Raw genomic sequence first — 23,424 nt, 5'->3', positions numbered from 1 at the left:
TGAGATGTTCACAGCAGCGTATGCTACCCGCATAATGTGTTTTTTCCCCAAGCCCGACGGGTGGTTTAGGACCCTTTTAAACAACCGGTTAAAATAGTGATATTGAGAAAGCTTCCAGATTGGCTTTTGAAGAAAAGAAGAATTGCAGGAGTTCGAACAGTGGTCTCCAGATTAATATCGCGATAATATTCACTTCAACGCACAGTTACATATTCACTAGGTTCAGAGAAATGTGAAGGTGTACTGCACGCGTGTGCTCGGGTGGCTTCCAGAACAGCCTTGCAACCGGTGTCTTGGTGATGAGCGCCGGCACGCACTGTCCAAAGAAACTCTTGAGATAGAATATGGACGTAACGTTCTTAATTTTCTGGGGCCGAATTTACGAAGCTTTTTACTCGTAAGCACTCTTTGTCATTGGCTGGCTGTCTTCGCTACTGATATGTATAGCATCAGGATTGGCTGGAATTTGTTCTTGCGAACACTTACAGCCTAAGGGCTTTTTTTGAGTACAGGCACTGATCCTAAAAGCTAAAGTCTTTTTCGAAGTAATAGCCATAGGGCCATATGGCAACTAAAACTTATGCTCCCATTGACAAATTTGAACGTTGCCATCACGGTTAAAAAGTCAAGGTGACTATGATTATGCAATGAAAGCGCTGTTCTTATTAAAGTAGCTTATACCCTCAATTCGTTAACGAGTGGCCGAACTCACGCACTGATGATCTCAACACTTAGTTTTACCAGCGTTTTTTGCCTCCTGTTATCTTCTCTTTTCCCAGGGACGTGGAAATACGTATTCAAAATTTCTATAACGAATCGAACTGTTTTTGTTATTCGATTCGAAAATTCAGTACTCGAAGTTGTCAAATATTCGTTCTGTTCGAATACAATTAGGGCGGATTCACGCAACCGTCAAACGCTCCTTCCCGTCACCGTCACGGCACCGGTGTGAGTCATGAGGCAGCGTTTCCTCGCCGGTTCCTCCTCGAAAATGGGACTCCACCGACGTTAAGAACGTCGGCCAACGTCACCGAGGAGAAAGCGGCGAGGAAACGTTGTCTCATGACTGACACCGGTGTCGTGACGGTGACGGGAAAGGGGCGTTTGATGTTTGTGTGCCATTAGGCCAAGATATAGATAGATAGATAGATAGATAGATAGATAGATAGATAGATAGATAGATAGATAGATAGATAGATAGATAGATAGATAGATAGATAGATAGATAGATAGATAGATAGATAGATAGATAGATAGATAGATAGATAGATAGATAGATAGATAGATAGATAGATAGATAGATAGATAGATAGATAGATAGATAGATAGATAGATAGATAGATAGATAGATAGATAGATAGATAGATAGATAGATAGATAGATAGATAGATAGATAGATAGATAGATAGATAGATAGATAGATAGATAGATAGATAGATAGATAGATAGATAGATAGATAGATAGATAGATAGATAGATAGATAGATAGATAGATAGATAGATAGATAGATAGATAGATAGATAGATAGATAGATAGATAGATAGATAGATAGATAGATAGGAAAGGCAAGGAGGTTAACCAAAGGCGAGTTTCCGATCCGGTTTGCCAAAGTGACAAAAGCAGCTATTATGGCCTACAGGGAGAAAGAGTGGTGCAAGTGGAGCCTCTTTCGAATGATTCTGCTGCAGCAGAACCGCGGTTGTGACCAAGAGGAACCAGTTATTGAGCAAATGCGTGGAGATCATTCCCGCGAAGTAGTTTCTAGTAGCTAAATAAACATGTCTTGCCTTGGGTAGCCTACGAATTTGCTTCTAGACGTACGCGCAGTAAGCTATTTGGCTAATCTCACCATGTTTAGATTCCCTAAAAACGATATGCAGTGCTGTAGTATTGCAGTGCTCTTTCATCGAACACAATGCTACATGCATCTGGTGACGTGCTGTTCCTTTGTTTGGTTACTGTCATTGTCATAGCGCGCAAGGTACCATCACCATTCCTTTGTTTCTCATTTAAAAGCTTTTCAGTTTATCTGCCTTCCAGCTGTTAATGGTATTAATCGCATCAAATTACGTATAAATAAGTCTTTTGACGTAAATACGATGTAAACTAAGGTAAATAAGTTGTCCTTCGCGGAATCTTTATTTTTCGCTTTCGTTAGGGCTCGGAAATATTCAGTATTCGATTCGATATTCGAAGGTTGTTTTATCCAACTATTCGAATTCGATTCGTTTCGCAAATTTCGCTATTCGAACACTCCTAATTTTTACTGTTCGTGGGCGTGGTTTATCTCGTTGCTTTGAGGTTGTGCAGGATCTGTTATGGTGGCCGTACGGTTTTGCCGACAATTAAGGACGGGCTCATATCGCGTTCTGTGCTTCCTGGGCGGCCTCATATACACTCAGGTAGCATCTCTTGGAGCGTTCCTCCTCCTACATGCAGCGGGCTTCTCTTTACAGAGACTGTACCACTTACTTGGCTTACCTTGTTACCCAGTGCTCTAAATGTGAACAAACTCACAGATTGAGGCGACACATTTAGAATCCCCATTGTAGTGTGAACATTCTGACCACTGATGCAGCGTAAATTTTGTGCGATCTGGTGGGCCATGTTTTGTTGTTTTATATTGTGTACGGCTATATTTTTTTTCTTTATACCCGCCCTTTTGTTTTCACTCTCTCTCTCTCTCTCGTCTTCTTCACTGGCTGTCGCGCCACTCTTAACGCCCCTTCCTCCCTCTTTTTTTTTAAATACAAATATTAATTTTTTTCCCATTGTTCACTAACCTTCAATATCATCTTGTATTTCTTCTCATTCTAGACCAGACAGGCGTTATGACCCTCCAGGAGGCAGTTGCCTGCCTGCCATAGCATTTTTTCCTTTCTGTGATCGATTTAGATATTTCAACCTAATAATGATACCGTGAGACATGTTAAGTAGGGTACCTAGCTGCTACAATGTATGAAAGGCACACTGTCCTTATAATCAAGAGCAATAAAGGGACTAGACTCCAGCAAGTCAGTGGATATTGCCCTATTTTTTATGCAATGTGGTATACAAAATGTTTGCAGAAATACTAGCTAACCACCTGTAGATCGTGATGAAATCTGTGCCGGTTGATCACCAGACCTGTATCATTAGAAACCGGACTGTAGAGGCCGGCCTATTAAGACCAATATTCATGTTGCGCGATTCTCACGTGTGTGCTGTGGGGATTTGGGCAGGTAGCCATGGTACAGCTAGGTTTGGCGAAGGCATTTAAAGGGGTTAGTCGTTCGCTTTTGCGTTGAGTGTTAGATCGTATAAGTAGCGGAATCCGGCACCTTAACGACGTCAGCGCCTCCTATGCGAACGCCTCGACGAGGCTTATAGTCAGCGGTTCTGCTTACGAACCGATTTGCCTTTTATCGTCAATGCGGCTAGAATATCTAATGCTGCCAGTTCTGGTTGCATTTAGAGATACTTTGCGAGCATGTTCTCAAGATATTTTGACGTTTACGTTGTCATGAAACGAAATTTGTGTTCTCGCGGACGTTTACTGGACGTGGTCTTTTTTCTGTAGTGCGGAGACTGTTCTCGGAATTTTTCAGAGAATGTGTACAGCTTTTGGCGCTCTAGTGTTAACATTGAAATGGCGCCGATTCCTATATTGTTCCTTGGGAATCTGTTTAGTGATAGACAGGCAACATGGTAACCTGTTTTTGCAGACATTACTTATGCCCACCCCTACTTTATGTTCGTACGTATTACATATGATTCGGTTTGGCTAAATTGAAGTGATCATGAAATTCCGCGTCAGCATGTTTCTTTAATAGTGTGATAATGTGTGATAATGTGTGATATATTTTTACGCGGGAATAAATGCAGAGAGGTGGTATAGCAGTAGCACGCTGAGTGCCAAAAATAGACCTCTTGCATTGGCGTCGTGCGAAACGCGAAGTAGACGAATACATATATATACATATATTTGTGCAAACAAAATTTGCAAAGATGTTTGCGTGTGTGACGTGGTGGAGAGGTGCAACAAAGGCTACAGTAGCTTGCATAAGAAAGAAATAATGCGTTGCGCAGCAAGAGTTTTATTTTTCAAGAAAGGGTATATGCCTCAAAATCTTTAGAGTATGCCACCGGCAATAGTAGTACCTGCACTCACAAGTTAGTGACTGTGCATACAAATTTAAGTACTCATTAAATAATCAAAAACTATATTTATCTATTCCTACCATTGATTTCTATCACTGTCAATGAAGAGAGAAAGCTGAACAAAAAACTTTACAGGCCTCCTCACCTCGTGCTGGATAGAGCAAGTTGTACAATGAAACAACAAATTATACAATGAACTGAAATCCTAGAGTTTTGTTTCCTGCCTATCCTTCCTGTCCGTTGTTCAGGTGCCTCTAAATACACGGGAAGTTTGAGTGGCTGCCATATATTCAATATGGTTAAGCGCGATGCCGTTCTTTTGCTTAAATATAGGGCCAAGTTAAAGAAGCGCAGGTTGTGAAACTTAGTCCGGAACCCTTCCCTACCGCGTCCATCATCGCTTTAAAAAAGAAAACAAAAAACGAAAGAACGTCTTACATATATTTTTTTCATCGAACAGCCAGTTCTGTTCACGAAAAGCTATGTGTAAGTTAGTACATCATCGCGTGTTGCAACACGGCGTGGTTAGTACGCAACTGCACGCCTAAATGCAACACGGACAGAACTGCTACCATATTCCTATTTCGAACAAGTGACCAGCTTTTCATTGGATAAACAAATCCTAGATTACACTTTCGGGCCATTTCAATCAATCAATCAATCAATCAATCAATCAATCAATCAATCAATCAATCAATCAATCAATCAATCAATCAATCAATCAATCAATCAATCAATCAATCAATCAATCAATCAATCTGTTATTTTCTTTAAAATAGAGAAGGAGACGAGACTAAAAGCTCGCAAGCTGGACAGAGGTCCTGCCCCCTTCAAAATATATTTGGGAAAGGTGGAACACAGAACACGGGAACAAATTTAAAGCAGGACGAGACAAGCGTTCGTCGCGTTCGTCTCGTCTTCCTTATTGTCCCGTATTTTGCTCTATACACATTTTCCTAACTCGCTGTAGATTTGGCGTGCTTGTCCGCGTTAAGTTGAGGAACGGCGGTGCTCATGCGATGCTTGCCAAAGCGCAGCTGATCATTCTGGAGCTCTGGGTGCGTATTCAGAAAACTTCTCTCGAGCAGGAGTTTTCCTCGATTGGCCGGCGTTCGAGCGTCCGCCACTCGCGATGGCCGTTCATACGATGATGAGGCGATCGCCGCAGCGATTGCCACTCGTGGACGGTACTTACGTATGAGAAGTTTCGTCCGTGTATACGGACCCAGTTCCGTTCGTACGAGCCACCTTGTTCGAAGCCTATACCAGGTCTTTCACGGGTCAGCGATAGAAAGATTTGCGCTTTTGAAGCATTAGCGGTTTGGGGAAGCAAAACGCTATTTAAGTGGCCGCCCGGCAGCGACGCAGTGGCGCGGCGCCCACGGCCGCATCGCACGACGCAAGTGCCGAACGTCGTCGCCTTGTTCAGGGAATCGCTGCTTCCATGGGAGACCCTCTGTTACACGGCGCAACAGCTGCACCTCTGTTCACGGCGCAATAAGGCGGCGCGGCCTTTTTTTCTTTTCTCCCCTCTCTTGTTACGGCCCCCGCTCATCCAATCGTTCACAGAAATCACCGTTGCCAGTCTGCTTCGCTCAAGCGGTATAGCGCACGAAGAATCGGAGGCCCTTGGTGATCCGACAAAAAGGCGAAAATAAAAAGTGTGCGGGGAAAAAGGTTCTTTTTCCTTCTTTTTCATTACTATACATCGGCTCCTCATGTCCAAACAGAGAGAAATGTTCAAGACGGAAATAAAGTAGCAGCCTCAGAAATATAAATAAACTTGAAGGAAGTTTTGCGAGCACTGGGCGTTTTAGTGTGGAGAGCCTAACTGAAACGGACCAGAACAGAACGAAGAGTGCAAATAAATAGGTTATAGGTTGTGGTGGTTTGCTTGGAACTCTCAAGGCCTAGGATCACCAGCTTCCAAAAACTTGAGCGATTTGTAAGACAAACGCACTGGTCAGAAGGAAAAATGAATAACTCTGAAAGTACACCTCACACGGGGCACTGTTTTCTTTATGACAGCATATAACTAAGGCGTGTGATAGTCTCCTCTGAAATGGAGGGGCTACCATAGGTGGCGTGCACAATAGTTTAGCGCATGTGTTTTTTACAACTCGTAACCCACCAGCATTCATAAACATGAACAAAAATAGAGCGACTGCACTATTCGGCGGATGTCGATGACAGGTGCTAGAAATATAGACACGAGGCACAATTTGCAAAATGATAGCCTTAAGTGATGATTATGCAATTCAAATCCACTTCCTCTAGCCTACCCTACCTTACCCTACCCTACTCTACCCTACGCTACTCCACCATACCATACTACCATACCATACCATACCATACCATACCATACCATACCATACCATACCATACCATACCATACCATAGCCTACCCTACCCTACCGTACCCTACCATACCCTACTCTACCTTGCCTGCCTGCCTTCAAGCCTGCCTGTGTCTGGTTGGTCCTGTCAATCTTCTATGCAGCGATAGTTGTCATACAAATTGTTTTGCAGCGATAGCTGTCATATCAAATTGTGAATCCTGTAGCGTCACCATTGGCCGTTGTCGCTAGTAAGGTTAGCCTCGACAATCCGTCCAACACGATTTTAATTCAGAAGTATATGTTGCTGGGGTAGTCGGTTCATATTGCTGAGTATACCATAAATATGATCGCTTGGCACAAACAAGGAAGAACGGAAGGGAACAAGGCGCACATCTTGTTCCCTCCGGTCCTTCCTTGTTTGCGCCAAGCGATTATAAATATGGTCTACTCAACGATCTTAATTTCCTTGGCGTTTTCTTAAGCAGTAATATGGGTATAATTACACTTTGTACATCTTAACGAGATGCAACCTGATTAACCTCCCCGATTTTGCATTTATTTATTTCTTTTGACTCATTTATCATTTTGACCAATCCTCCATAGAAGTTTATTGAGCACATTGTTAATGCGAATAGCGTTTTCATCCTACTTCAGCCGCTTGGGGTCTATCTATCGTTCTAGGGCGCTATAACGTAAAACTATTCCAAACTTTCCTATTCCAATTCTGCACTCAGCCCTCCGCAATTGGTTAAAAACGTGTTTGGACCTGCCCTACTTCACCTGTCTGTTACACGAAGTCACGAAAACCGCGATAGCTCCCCATCTGATATGACGTGTACACACTGATTATGTATTATTTCACCAATCAAAAGAAAAAATAGCTTTTTCTGATTCGACACCTTTTCGCCATTAGCGCTGCGCTAATGGTCAAAAGTTTTCAGGGTACACCCACTTCACCTGCCTGTCACGCGACGTCACAAAACCGCCAATGCTCACCCCGTCAAAATGACGTGTACGCGTTAAATATGTATTAATATGCCGAACAAAACTGAATTTTCTTCTGAATAGGCGCAGGCTGCCCCATTCCGAAAGGAGTAAAAGATGACTGCCACCAATGGTTCTGGCACTGGCTACTCGTACCTGCCGGAGAGCATGGGTTGTTGCGTATCATAAAACCTTTTTCATGGCCGTGTAACGTTTTTGAGCACTTTCGGCACGTTTACGACCTCATTCTGCCAACTCTTTTTTGCTGAGGATCCGTTTTAGCGTCATTCTGAAGCTTCCGTTGCATGCCACAGCGATTTTCGACCAGCCACCGCAAGCTAAGTAAGGGAAAGTGGACCAATCGCAGACGCCGGCACCACTCATTTCATCCGGTTATCGATTTTCAGTGCAGTGGTTCGGCCCCATCGAATCCCTTTCCCACTTAAGCGTGCTCCTCGCCTCTTGTCAGCCAATTATATAAGACAAGACGCTCAATGTAGGCAATGTTATTCGTTCTTAAAACAAACAAAAGTGACCTCCTATGAAAAAGGCGAGCGTTTGATTGGCCTGTTCAGACAACCCTGTGGGTGACCGCCCGATCCTTGCGTCGGCGGTTACGCTAATTTGACGTCAGGAGAACGGAACAAAAACATACTGGAATAGTTTTACGTTAAATGGCCCCTAGTCTCTTTAAGCCGCTCCTCAATTAAAAAAGAATCTTTAAAATTTTTAAATATATTCAGGGGTTTTGCGTGCCAAAATCACGGCGTTATTATGAGGCACGTAGTAGTGGGGGACTCCAGATTAATGTTGACCACCTGGGATTCCTTAACTTGCACCCAATGCAGGGTAATGGGCGTTTTTGCATTTTGCCCCCATGGAGATGCAGCTGCCGCGGCCTGCATTCGATCCCGCTCTCTCTGGCTTAGCAGAGCAACTCCATGGCCATTATGCCACTAAGGCGGGTCTTTAAAATTCCTCTGGTGCTCGGCAGAATCGAACCGGCGTCGCGCGCGTCCTTACACCACAGCAGATCGACACTTCATCGCTGCGCCACGAATGCGCGTGAGACGCGAGGAATTCATTCTCAGCGTTAGCACTCACCGGCGCCCCACACATTTCGGAGACCACGCTATGAAAAGGGGGGGGGGGGAGGCTTTGCGCGGACTTCGCGCACGCGCCGCTAGATGGCGCAGCATGTCCGGAGGGCAGCGCGAGAGAGGAACCCCATTGCAGTATACGGCACATACATGACGTGTTTCGGTGGTGGCAACACGATGTATGACTACATGGCTTGAATATGCTAATCGCAGTAACGTCAACAGTCATGGTGAAATGAATTCTGTCGGCCCCTCTTATTGCAGCCAGTCAGCTTTCTGGAATCAAACACCTGCTTTCACAAAACATTACTGTGGCTTTAGAAACACTATTCCACCGAAACGCAAAAGTTCATTGCTAATAACTTCCTCTCTGCATTCTGCCACAGCCAACTTATTGACTGCATTTTCTTGACTTCTATAAGGCATTACAAGCCGTCTCCATCACTTTGTTCCTTTGAAACTGAGTATGCCGAACATTGACTGGATGCTTTTGAGACTAGGATAATGTTTCTTTCTTAACAGAAGCCTTTGCGTATAGTGCAGCAAATCATTGTGACTCTTGCACGTGTTCTTAATTTCACCTTGACACGGGACTATGCTCCGACCTTTAGCATTCCTTGTCTACCTCCCTCCATAGCTGCGTTTCATCAACGATCAGACTATTCACCCATGATCGTGTTAGTACACAGCTTTCTTCCTCTTCGCTACTTTAGCCTCAGCAGAATTCCGCTTTTTTTTTCAATAATTCTATGGTCTATGAAATCGAACGGTAGTAAATGTTAAATTGAATTTTCCGCAACAATATTATTATTCTCTGTCTTCTTAATATTAATGCAGCACTTTTATTTAGCTCTTCTTTCATTAGCGCTGCTTTTTTCAAACTCATAAAACAATAGTTAGGTTGAAGCTCGAGCCTACTTTCTGTTAGGAATCCTCAGTCGCAACTATTGTTTCAGGGGCTATATTCTATAACAATTCCCGATAAAGAAAAACAAAAAAACACTGATTTCCTTCTTTGTCGTTGACACTCACGAAGCTCCGTCCTCACTATCTCTGGGATCGGTCATTCGGTGAGAGAAATAATATGAAATTAATAACATTGTAGGAAACAATCCTGAGAAAATATACAGGCTTGGTACTTGAAGTAATGCAGAACTGTCGTGGCGTGGTTCATTGTCGCCAACTATTCTCACACCACCAGTGTATCTTCCATTAAACTGCTTCTTTTCAATCTGATCTCCCCCACAGATGAAGTACAGCCTGCCCTGTGCCTATTTCATGACGTCTTCTTCACAGATCGACAGCCAGCTTAAGTACACCCTCCTTTCTGCGACATCATATGTCTTATCTCGTGTCGACAGTCGTTATAACGTTCAACTCCAGACCTGTCATGAAATTCACCACCCATTCCTGTGACGTCGTGAAGGCATTGAGAGTATCTTAAATAAATAAATAAATAAATAAATAAATAAATAAATAAATAAATTGGTGGACACCTTGTGTTCCGAACATCGTCATTGCATTGAGCGCACTGCGCGCTGATTCCTCCCAATGTTATCCTGCTGCGTTATTTCCACCAAACAAATCAAATAAAAATCTCAGATTTCAGAAGACACTTTGCTCATTTGTTTCTTGAACCCTCGAACTTGCCATTACCGAGGATCGTAGTGAGAACAAGCATGGCCCACGTTTACGAATAGCATACCTTTCCCAGTCCACTACACAGTTGGCAGCTCAATGACAAATCCTCCGCCATAGAAGCCTTAGCTAAATAGCATCGCGTTCTGGAGCTCAAGTTTCTATGCTCTGGCCCAAATTAACGCAGGTTCTTCATTCCTAGTTTCTCCGAGCTAGGCGGAAAAAGAAGATATTCGCACGGCGCCGCGCCTATCGTGCTTCGAGCCACGAGTCATGTTTTCCTTGCGTGACTCAAAGGCACGTAACCGCCGGTGAAGCTCCAGCTTTTCGCGCTGCTGTCGCAGCAGAAACGTCCGATGCAAAACAAGACACCCAACAGAAACATCCTCGGCGTTGTTGATGTTGTCTAATAGAAACAGCACAGCAGGTCTCATTAAAACTTGCATCCGCCAACGTGCCACGGACAGGGAAAAAAAGTTATTTCGTCAAAAAAGCATGGGCAGATAGAGGTGACAAAAACAATTGAAAGGAAACACGAAGAACGGGACGCTGGAAGAACGTAAAACAATGCTCAGTGAAGACAACTTTTTCACGGGCGACAATAAAGAAAAGGAAAAGGAAGCAGAACGTACCTGGGGAGAAGTACCGGAAAGGAGAAAAAGAAAGAAAGATGGAAGACGAGAGGCGAAAGAAAGGAGAACCGGCGAGATCCCCCGGTTCCGCAGCTGGCGCCGCCGCCAGGTTTCTTTTCCCGCCTTTTCCGTCCCGTGCTGCGTGCCGTACCACTTATGCAAAAAGCCCCCTAACTGTCGTCCGCAACGCGAAAACAGCAGACAACGGAAGCAGGGGGTGCGCGAGAGGAATAAGGAAAAACAAGAAAGTTTGCTCATTGGATGGGTGCTGATGACGTGTGCGAACGCGCGAATCCCATTGGCTCGTGATGTGATAGCGATTGCAACAGCCGCTGGCACTTGCGTCGTCTGCTAACGTCTGGCGCGCCCGCGTTTCGCCAAAGCAAAGATCATCCCCGCGCGCGCACACGACGGGTATACGCGAAGGCGCGCGGGCGTACAGAAGAGAGAGAGAAAAAAAATGAGAATGGTCGGGGAAACAAACAAACAAAAAGAAAGAGGAGAGAATGAAGGTTAGCTTCAGCTGGCGCCGTGTTTCGATTTTGATTAGAAAAGGCAGCGCGTGAAAGAAAAGGAAGAGAAAAACAGCAGAGAGAGAGAGAGGGAGAGGAAAAGACGCAAGTTGAATACCAACGGGGGAGCAGGTACAAAAGCGAGAAATCAAAATGCACTCAATCCGTTCACACTTTTTCTCCCCTAAGCAGGCTTTGTTATCACGTTCATATTACTACACCGATACAGGGAACAAATTACGATCCCTTAAGGCCGCCCATACGGAGAGTAGTCGAAGCACTCGCCAGGTTTCCCCCCGCGGCACGTCATTCGTTCGACGCCTTCAAATTTTGATCCAGGATCGAAAGTTGGCGCGATCGTATACCGCTTGCTTCTATACTATATATATATATATATATATATATATATAATATATATATATATATATATATATATATATATATATATATTATACAAGCGATGAGATAGGAAACAAAACATTGCACCGGCGGCGTAGTGTGGCGAACAAGTGCATCGTCGCACATGTATAGCGATGCCGTTGAGGGGTATCAAACGCGCGGCGGAGCATGCGGCGAGAAGGCGAGCGCTTGGGGAAGCAGGCAGAGTCCAGGATCTCGCCAGGTCCTGTTGCTGCTGCAAGCGAGTGGCTTCTCCCGTCTGCTCCCCTGATTCCATCGTTTCCTCGTCGGTTATTCACTCCCGAGTAAGTTGCGCGCGTTATCGCTGCTCCGTTCCTTTCGTCGGCTTCACTTTTCGCCGTGAAAGTGGAAGCGAGATGTCGATGAAGGTTGCTCTTTGTTTCTCCTGTACTCTTCTTTTTTTTCGCGAGGAGCGAATGCGACGAGAGAAAGGTTTGCTACATTCTTTTTACTAAAAGTTGCTCCCAAGACATTCCGCTTGAGGAAACGTGGTAGGAAACTTGCGGGGAAAACAAATTTTCAAGTTGTTCAAATGTTCAAGTTGGAGTTTACATTCACGCATGCAGACAGCACAGATCTTTCACCTAGACTGCACGTGTCAGCTCCTTAATTAACGTTTTCGCACCTCAATAGCATTCACTCGCGAAATAAGAACTGGGCAGACAGCCCCTCATGTCACTACGACGGCGTCGAACATGACTCCAATTTAAAAAAGAAATAATGAAATTGGGAGAGTTTACGGGCCAAAACACCGATCTGATCATGAGGCACGCCGTAGGGGGTTGCTCCGGATTAATTCTGACAACCCGGGGTTCTTTAACGCGCCCCCCAATGCACGGGACACGGACGGTTTTGCATTTCGCCCCCATCGAAGTGCGGGCGCCGCGGCCGGGATTTGAGCCAGCGACCTCGCCGCTAAGCCACCGCGGCGGTTGTCACTCCGATTCAACACACCGAAGTATTTCATCGTTTTGAGGACCGCACACATACCTGCCGTGGTTGCTTAGTGGCTTTGGCGTTGAGCTACTAAGCATGAGGTCGCGGGATCGAATCCTCGCCACGGCGGCCGCACTTACGTTGACGGGGGCGAAATGCGAAAACGCCCGTGCACCGTGCACTGGGCGCACGTTAAGGAACTCCAGGTGGTCAGAATTAACCTGGGCTCACCCACTATGACGTGCCTCATAATCAGATCGGGGTTTTGGCACGTAAAACCCCAGATATTAGTTTGATTTAAAGGACCACACTCGGGCTACCTCCAACCTCGAAGATTAGGGTGAGCGTTATGTAGTCTCAGAAGTATTTTTCTCCTTTGCCAAGGTCTCTTTCTTTCTTTCTTTCTCTTTCTTTCTTTCTTTCTATATTTTGCGAGAGCGTGACTGCAGCAGGGCTCAAACGTACGTATACTCGTATCGTGGCTCTTCTCGTTTGTTACACATAACATGCTTGGTTACACTCAGCCGCATCTTTTTTCTTCTAAAGGCAGTAAATGCAAAACAATATCAATTGTAATGGCTGCCTAAGAGTGCAGCTCTCACTGCGTAGGCGACAAACTCAAATGCAGAGCGCACCCTTCTATTGCTTCCAGCATGCTGGTGCATCGAAGTATATAGTTGCTATGTCGCCCTTCTTCCGGAAACAGAAACTCTTTCGGGGTCAGGTGTCCAACGCTGCACCAGTCTGCATTTGCCCCATTAAGACGAGCTCAACGCAGGCGGTATTCAAACCCACGGCTATGGGCTACGTAGAGAAAGAATACTTTATCAATAAGGGGCACTGTGATGCTTAGATGCCTAGATGTGCCTAACTATATACAGGGTCTCCTTTTTTGTTTTTTAGATAATATTGATCTTCATAAACAGGCTATAAGCGCAGCGAACGTGCCGTTTTTTAAGGAGGTGTTCCTAGGCGTGGTGGACATACTTTGCCTCTAATAACGTCAGCTTCAGAAGAATGTTTAGCACGAATTCATTGATTAGCTTTTTAGTAGTGTTTTAGGGGCAGTTTCTTAAATGGCAAATTTGGAGCTATGTCATAAGAAATTTGGAGGTAGTCACATTTTAATGCAGCGGCATTTTTTTTTAGAAAATCTTGCAAGTCGCACCTCATTTGAAATGTTCATCATCAAATTTCAACGGTAAATCGAGGCAATCACTATCGGAACCGAGCGCACCGGAAGCGCATGAAAGGCGGTCCCGCTCTTACGTCAGACCGAAACGCCCCGTGACGACAAGCGCAGGGAAGCTTGAAACTGAACGTCTCGGGGCCAGTCGCGGCAGCTAATGATACGGCCCCGCTTTGGCTGGTAAACATGAGAGGTCGTGTGCCGTGTCAGGATTTGCCGCGGCACGCCATCATTCAAACTTCGTTCCACATTGCCGTCTGACGGGCCGGGTAATGCGCTCGGTTCCGATATTCTCTCGATTGAGCTTTGAAATTCGATGATGAATATTGCGAATTAGGTACGAACTTCAATTTTAGAAGAATGGGTGCGCATTAAAATATAACTGCCTCCAAGTTTGCCACTTAGACATCTGCCAACAAAGCACTTCAAAAAGCTTAATTATTAAATTTTTGTTAATCATTCTTTTGAAGCTCACGTTATTTGCGGCAAAGCATGTCTACCTCGCCTAAAAATTCCTCTGTTAGTACGGTACGTTCGTTTTGCTCATAAAGTTTTTATAAAAGATATTTATTGTTTAAAAAAATCAAAGGACAACTAAGCACTTATGATTTGTGAATACGAAAGCGTTAATGTCCAATTGAACGCCACTGAACGGTCCTTCGACCTCTGCGCGGCGAATAATGTACCTTTTCTAAGGGCACATTCACACCGGCGACTTGAGGAGGTCGCGCGGCCATTTGCGACTCGCGACCAAAAAGCGACCGAAGGCGACTGATGTTCACACCGGCAAGCCCGGCTGAGCGCGACCCGCAAGTCGCAATCCCGGAGATTATCGTTCTCAGCGAGAACTCTCGGAATCTACGCGGAATTTGAACGCGACGCCGGAGGAGGCCGGATGTAGACACACGAAAGATCACTTCCGGTGCGCACTGATTGGTTTATCAGTTTTGCGACCACGGTCGCGCGACTGAAAAATCGCGCAGAGAGCGACTCGCCCAAAATGGTCGCTTTTCGAGAAAGGCGACCATTTGCGAGTGGTCGCAAAGCGACCAACTTGGTCGCGCGACCACTGTCAGTCGCCGGTGTGAATGAGCCCTAAGGCAGAAATCCAGCGCTACTTTTTCGACGAGGACACAGAAAGACACGGCAGGACGTGCGCCCGTCCTGTTGTCTTTCTGCGTCCTCGTCAAAAAAAGTAGCACTGGAGTGCTGTCTTAACAAAGAAAAATGCATCAACAATTAGCCCCGCATCGTGTTTCATTAATGAGTAATGTACCATAACAGTAGGTGCTGCCCGATACAGCTAGCAGCGGCAGCCTGCTGTGCCGACACCGCATGCCACCGACGCCCAGCGCGACGAGAGACCGAGGAAGCTGCAGCGGACACCAAGGCCGGCAGGCGCGCGCAGCAGCTAAGCCCAGTAGGGGTTATATATATATATATATATATGGACCGCGCGCCGACTTTTGAGAGCGAGACGGCGGCACCCGCACCCGCGCGTCACGCGACCGTGTCGCCGACGACACCGCGTCTCGCCCCACGCGGTCGCGTCACCGTATCTTCTCAGTGAAGGCGCGTTGATGACGTGGCGTCGCGGCGATGCCCTCTCCCTTTACGCAGCACCATTTCGCCCGGTCTGCTCCGTCGAGGCGCGCTCGTGACGTGGCGTCACGCTGCTACAGAGGCCGGCGTTTTCGTTCAATGGGTCATTTGATGCTTTCGCATCGAAAAACAAACACCCTGTGTAGTTCTGTAGGCGGAGACAGTTTGTAAGCACTAAGAGTAGGAAGAAGACGCGTTCATATTTTTCACGCCTACAGGTAAAATATTTTATTTATTTACATACTCTCAGGGCCCGTGGGCATTGCAGAAAAGAAGTGCTTTAACAATAAATTGCTAAGTGCGTTTTTGAAGGCGGCAGAATCTTCGGTTGTAGCGACGGAGGCGGAAAAGTGGTTCCAGATACTGCTTGTGTTGCGGCAAAAGGGCATCGCAAGTGTTAGTGTGACATAACATAGTTTTAACTTTCAAATGATGATCCATCCGTGACGACACATAATCTGGGGGGAGGGAAAGGTCATCTATAACGGTTGATTTAGTGTAACAAATTTTATTAAATAATGAAGTCTAAGCGGAAATATTTGCGTCTCTATTGAAGTGTCCAGAGACCTAAATTAACTTTTATTGGTAAAACACTGACGTAGCGAGGGTAAGTAACATGTATCGGGCAGCGCGGCCCTGAGCCACTCATATTAGAAACGCAATTAACAGAACGCTACCAAAATTGTTCTGTGGAAGGGGTCAGATGTGATTAAGGCTTCCATGTGGAAGCCGGTATGGCTAACCCCTTCGACAACATTGGAGTTTTAAAAAAGAAAAAAACGGTCGAGTCATGTGCCTTGGTGCCCGCTGAAACCAACGTAGCATTTTGTTTTCATAACAATTTGTGCGATAGAGTTCGTATCACATGCGATATTATTGGTATCTGCCGCTAACGCGTGGTGTAGTAGCTTTAACTATAATTGGCTTGCGGAAGAATGTCGCGGTTGTATGACATTCACAATTACCGAGCGAACAGAAAGCTTCAAGATCCATTTGTTGAATGCAGTGAACCTTCTGAATTCTGTTCTTGCATGTGTTAGAACTTGCTGTAGGAGGTGAGAACGTCTCTCAATATTGACAAAATTAAACGCAGCCAGCACCTTTACCACCGCAGTCAAGTTACCGACTACCTAATTTAGTTTGCCGCGCCACCATCAAAACATACACTTTTGTATACCCTCCATGTGTATGCCGCTTCTCTAACTACCTTATTCATGGTCGTCGCATGATGTCACAAGTTATAAGGGGATTTCATTCAGTGTGTGTGTCTTAAATGCTAGCAGCATTTGAATCATATTCCAGAAAGTGTTCCGATTCACGTGAAAAACACTGCTGAGCCTTCGTGGTATGTCAAGAGTGGCACGCAGTGATTAAAAAAAAAAAACATGTATTCTTTAAATGAGATATGACCTCCATACAAGAAAAACAAAAAGTTAGTAGCTTCTTGAATATTTGTGATTTACAGGTGACATAAAAGAATAATGTTCTCCTTTCTGCTATTTGTATCACGTGCACAAAAACGAGATAACAGAAACGAGAGTGCGGCCCCAAGAAACTTCCGGTCACGGGCCTATCTGTCTCCTGCGACGGAACACAAAGCGCGTGTTTAAGTTGTTTGACCCTGCGGAAAGTCTATTTTTACGTTTTCAGATAAAACGCATGCGCATTACGCCTCAAGACTAATACATATAATTTTTTGTATTACTTACGGCAACCTAGACTTGTAAAATTAAATTAAAATTAAATTATGAGGTTTTTACGTGCCAAAACCACTTTCTGATTATGAGGCACGCCGTAGTGGAGGACTCCAGAAATTTCGACCACCTGGGGTTCTTTAACGTGCACCTAAATCTAAGTACACGGGTGTTTTCGCAATTCGCCCCCATCGAAATGCGGCCGCCGTGGCCGGGATTCGATCCCGCGACCTTGTGCTCAGCAGCCTAACACCATAGCCACTGAGCAACCACGGCGGGTACTTGTAAAATCACCGTTATATATAAAGAGGAAGGGTTGAAACTCTGCGGGCTTAGGTTTTAACGCGCTCCTGGTACTCGATATCTCCGCCAATGCCATTTTTTTCGCTCGCCGCATTTAGCGGGCTACGTCAGTGAGCAAAACCGGAATCCGTCCAGGACCCATGTTTGTAAACAGCGAAAGGGTCGTATCAGTGTAACGGCGGCCGCACTTCGATGGGGACGCAATGCAAAAACAGCCGTGTACCGTTCATTGGGTGCCCGTTGAAAAACCCCAGGTGGTCCAGATTAATCTGGAGTTCCACGCACGCCGGTCTTCATAATGATATCGTGGTTTTGGCACGTAAGACCCCAGTGTTCTTAGATGTCAAATGCTACATTTTTTTATTTTTTAACAGAGACTGAGTCACATCACGTGCTAGTCACAGGCATATAATTGGGCATATAGGTCATATAATTGTTATGTTCTCGCCAAGAGCATGGTGGTCGCTTAAACTCCTTTAAGAGAAAGCCAATGGAGCAAAGCTTGCGAATGTTATGAAGAAAAAAGAAAAGAACAAGAAACAACGGCTTGAGTAAACCATCCGTGGTCGATATTCGAAACCACTGTATTGTTTAAGCTAGGCTGCAGGACGAAGCTCATTGAAAGCGGAAGGACGCATAAGGTGCGCATTTGCTGAATGCACCGTGGACCAAGCAGCGCGCTTGCTAGTTAAAAGAAGCCAGAGCACGAGCACGCCCGTTGTTCCCGTGGCGGTTTCATATAAAAGGAAGCGCGTGTCTGAATAAAGGTGGCCTGTTCTTGTTTCCTGCGCTGCCGCGAGTGAAACTCCCCAAAACACTCTCCAGCAAAGCAGGCCTGCGTCGAAAAAAAAAAAGCGCGTGGCTTCTTTCTCCGCACTCATTTACGACTTAAAAGAATACACCCCAAAATGAATTTATCCGCGTAACCAAAGGGGGGTGAGGGTGGAAAGCGGCAAAAACGAAACAGACGCCCCAGGCTGAAACCGCGCAGCCTTTCCTGTTTATTGCAGAGTTTCCGAGAGAACGAGCTGTTTTCCATCTGCGATGACGTCACAAAGTCAAATAAACATCCGCGAAAACGTTGCAGATGCGGCTTACAAACGGCACAACGGGACAAACAAGAGCCCGACCGCCGTTTCGCTTCAGGCTGGAAAATGAGAAAGAAAAAGCGGCAGCGAAACGAAAAACGCCAGTCCTAAATGACCGAAGCATAACGCAGACACGCCGCTTCACGGCGCTCGATGATCACGTTAAACAGAAAGGCACCCGCTTAGCCCCGGACAGGAAGAGAAAAGCGCGCTAAAGGGGGGAGGGAGGAGGGCATATAACACGCCATGGCTTGCGAAATGCTCCCCCTGCTCGATGCACTGGGATTTTTTTGTTTTTCCCGCATCAATTTCTTTTTCTCTTTATTTCGGAACAAAGAGGGAATGTAGGAAAGGCTTCGGTAGACCACGGACAGACAGCGGTGGGGCATGCCGCGAGACTTCTCTCCCCAGCGCGCCAGGACGACGTTTCAAACAGGCGCCTCGCACAGCGTCTAAAATGCGCTACAGTCTCCGGTGCGACTTCGACAGCGCGTGTTAGGTCAAAATGAGTGCCAGGACTGCCTCTGCGATTTTACCTGGTTTCTTTTCGAATTGTGAACGTTGACGTCTTGTCGCCTGCCTTACTCGGCTCGCGCCCGGAAGACACGCAGTCAAAGCCGCGCGCTCAAGATTACTTCGTTGCACGGAGAGTTATACGTTACTTAGAGAAACGGTCATAACATATCGCAGGCATAGTTAGAAAGTTTATTGCGGGACAAACACAAAAACAAACAAGGGGGGGGGGCGAAATTATCGCCTTAAATAATTTTTCGCAATAGGTATAGACTCCCGCACTTTTAATTATATCGCGCGATCACACTATCGGTGTGCGTAGTTCTCAAGGGAAAAGCGTGGCGGACGATGCTTGCACTGGAAGTGCTTTGTACGCCTGCCCGTTCTTCTGCTGGTCTCGCGGAATATAGCCACTGTAAGGCGCTAAAATATCATAATGCATCAATAAATAAATGCATCATTGTTGCATATCCCCTTTGAACGAAATACTGCTGTCGTACCCGTCAAACGAGTTATACACTGCGCAAAATGCAACGACAAAAACAAGAGTTGAATGACTGGCGTATTATGTCGACTCATGTTAGATTTTCATCTCATATAATAAATAACAAGAGGGGGATCTTATCAGTGAAAACTGGTGACATTTTATATACAATGCCTCATGATTTCAAGTGTGCCAGGAAATTGGAAGAATGTTGACATACTGATTTATAAAACGGGGGACACTAAAGAACTGAAGAAATATAGGCCCATGAGCTTGCTTTCACTATTTTATAAGATAGTTACAGAGGCAATTTCCAAAAGAATCAGGGCAACACTTCAGTCAAGCAAGAGAACAGACTGAATTCAGAAATGGGTATTCTATAATATATCACTTCCGTACCATCAATCAGCCAATTCAGAAATCTTTGGATAGAACCAACTTCTCTATATGGCTTTCCCTACTAGACTACGAAAATTAATTTGATTCAGTAGAGATGTCAGTAGTCATAGAGGCACTGCGTTATTATGGAGTCAGGAAACACACGCAAGGATCTTGTAACAGGTTTATAAGTCCGCAGCTACCCTAATTCTCCATATGAAAAGTGAAAAGATACAAGGAAGAGCTCGGCCAAGCAGTTCACCTTAGGAAAGTTAATATGTGTTATGAATATAGTTAGACCACTGTGTCGAACAATTATCATATGAATTATTGCACCATAAAGAGCATTGAAACTATCTTAAATGAATAAAGCAAGAAGAGGATAAGAAATATGACATGAAAATTAAGTACTGCACATCAACACTGATGTACAAAAATAGAAGCCGCAAAGATTATTTTGATCTTGTTTTACCATATGCTGACATCTTCGTTTGCTAAGCTGTATAGCAATTGCCCTGAAAAGGTGGTAGTGTCTGTTTTGATCCAGGAGAAGATTTAATTATGGTACTTTTCTTTTGAGGATCGTTCAAATATTTTTTTCCAGGAAGTATGCATAACGTCAATGTGGTGAAGATGATTGAATATATGGTGTAATATTCTGAGTAGGTGATCGGATCGGAAAACATTTATTGGGCTCTAGAAAAGAGATCTTCGCAGCTTCAGACGGCCTCTTCCATCTTCTGATGGATTTTTCTGTCTGCAATCACAGGGTTGGTGCCCTAGTCCAAGGCTCCACTGAGTATGGCCAACCCGCGAGCTCGCTCTACTAGGCGCTTTTGGCCGTTCAAGCTTACGCTGGAAAGCATACTCTCCCACTGTTCCGCACTCGGGTTTTTAATTTTATAGATAGTTGGGGACTTAATATTTTGACAGGCCCATGATATGTGGTATAGATCTGGTTTCTCTCCGCACCATGGGCACTTAGCCTCATACTGTGTAGGGAAAATTTTATTGAGAAGGTTTAGATTCGGGAAAGTACCCGTCTGCAGTTGTCGTCATGCAACAGCATCCTCTCTGCTTAGATCCTTATCTAGGGGTGGGTACTCCAGTCTGACCCCTTTATAATAATTTAGGATATCTGAGTAGCCTATGGGTACTGACTCGGGTTTCTCAAGGCTGGATGTGTCGGACGTTCGGTTGGTATGCCCTCGAGCTGTCCTATCCGCCTCTTGGTTCCATGTTATGCCAGTGTTGCCCTGGTACCCATATTATGGTATGCTGAACTTTGTTTCCCGGGTCGCATGAGCAGAGTATGTGGCGTGCTCTGCGCCCAATTCTGCCGTTTGTATAATTATGGCATGCTGCTTGAGAGTCTGTTATTATTATTGTTAGGGACCTGCCAGATCGATAGCATTCCTTTGCTGCCAGAGCCACAGCTGCCTCTTCAGCCTCGACTACCGTGCAGTCCTGTAGTGATGCGCTGGTGATCTCCTTGAGGTCCGAATTAACCACCGACGCCACTGCTCTGCTGTTTTGTCTTCCGTCTTTGACGAACGTTGCCGCGTCCGTATATCTTGTGTTGTCCTTGTTCGCCAAGGTTCTCTGCACGTACTCCGCTCTTGCTTCTCTACGCGCCTTGTGCAAGTTCCGGTCCATATTCTTGGGTATCGGTGCGACTCGCAGTGTACTGCGATACTTGTCCGGAATGGCCTCGGTACGTTCGATCTCTTGGACCATGTTGCCGCCGCCGTATCTTCGCAGGAGCACCCTTCCCGTGGGGGTCTGCATCAACCTACGTGCCTGAGAGCATAGTAGTGCTTCTCTTAGTTCACTGAAGTATTGTGCAGTCCCAGGTGAAATAAGTTTTCTGCACTCTGAATACTCATGAGCTGCACTGGGATTGAAACATAATGTACTAATACACACCATCACAAGAAAGCAAAGGCTTCAAAATAGCTCCTAGCGACTGCCAGCTGGCCTTTATTGCATTAAGGTGCACATCTGCGAGATTTGTCTCAAATCCTATTATCAGTTCTTGTTCTTAAGACAGGTTTCTATTTTAGAGATGTTCTAAAGCATTGCAAGGCACCAAAACGTTGCCTCTTGCTGCCAACAGAGCCACTGCGGTGACCACTTCGTCGTGTGGGAACACCACCAACAGCGGCCTCCAGGACAGCTGCGGTGCTGACAACAATGAGGAGGATCCATCAGCCAGCGATGTGAGCACATTGGAAGCCACTACGTCTTTGCAAGCTGCAGGAACACTTTTGCCTGCCAGCTATAGCAAGAGATATGCTCCCCCAATGAACAGTGTTGTTGTCGTTGTTGTTGTTAGTTGCACTGCTGATAGTGAAGAAGAGGGTTTACCAGCCAGAAATAGGGGTGAAAATGCTAGTTCTGCGTTTGTGTTGAGCACAAAGAAGCCAGAGAACCTTAATCTTCAAGCGTCAGTGGCAACTGAGTCGTATCGCTGCCACAGTTTTGATAACAGTGCGTGGGCAATGTCAGACAAAGAGGCAAGTGAATCTCCTTGTTGACTAACTGTGGTGGGAACACCAGCCAATGAGAACACTGTCTTGCAGATAGCAGCTGTATCTGAGTGCTGCCCTCCTCACACTGTTATCATTGATAATGTGGGCTTGCTAAAGCGTCAGATAGAAGAATGTGTTAGTCGTTCACCTGCAGTTTACACACCAGGATCGAAAAACATTTTCCCGCTAGGAGCTGTACTTAAGCCTTATTCGAACTAACACAGTCGTAGTACTCAGCAAGCAGGTTTATTTAGCTCAGAAAGAGCGTAGAGACGTTATTCCATCACGCGTGCTGCATGCAACGACAACTGCAGACCTGCTGTTTGTACTAGAAGCTGTATCTGAGACTGGCCACTCACCTTCAGAGCCAGCCTTTTCCAACCTTCAGGCGAAAAGAATAAGCTGCCTCAATGTACGCGCCACAACGCTGTTGAACTTCGAAAGAAATACAGTGATCTTGTAGGCAAATATAAGCAGCTCCAAACATTACACAAGAAAGCAAAGGCCACCATTCAGAGCCTGAAAAGGCAGGTAAAAATAAGGGCGGGAAAAGAAGAAAATGCAGAAAGTTTGATTCCTCAGTGATGATTCAAACAGACCACTCACAAGAAAAACGACCAAAGATGCTTTATGGCATAGTTTTAGTCGTCACCAGCGATATGGGAGCAGCAGCCAGAGCAGTGTGGCGACTTTTGGGGTTCTCAAGCCATGGAAACATTGAGACTATCTGCAGTGTTGCCCACCCACATCTTGCAGGAAGAAGACTCTAGTTTATGGGTGACCTAGCGCGTGTGTTGAAGAACTTTCGTGCCCAACTATTGCGATCAATTTGTTTTTATTTTAGCGATGACACAGTCAGAGTGCACAAACTTCCTAGAAACAAGGTTGAAATTGATGATGTTAAAAACTCCTTGAACATGAGAGTGAGAGTGACTTGAAG

This window comes from Dermacentor albipictus, chromosome 1 (assembly GCF_038994185.2).
Source record: "Dermacentor albipictus isolate Rhodes 1998 colony chromosome 1, USDA_Dalb.pri_finalv2, whole genome shotgun sequence".
In the NCBI taxonomy this organism is placed as follows: domain Eukaryota; kingdom Metazoa; phylum Arthropoda; class Arachnida; order Ixodida; family Ixodidae; genus Dermacentor; species Dermacentor albipictus.
This window is presented reverse-complemented; position numbering follows the sequence as displayed.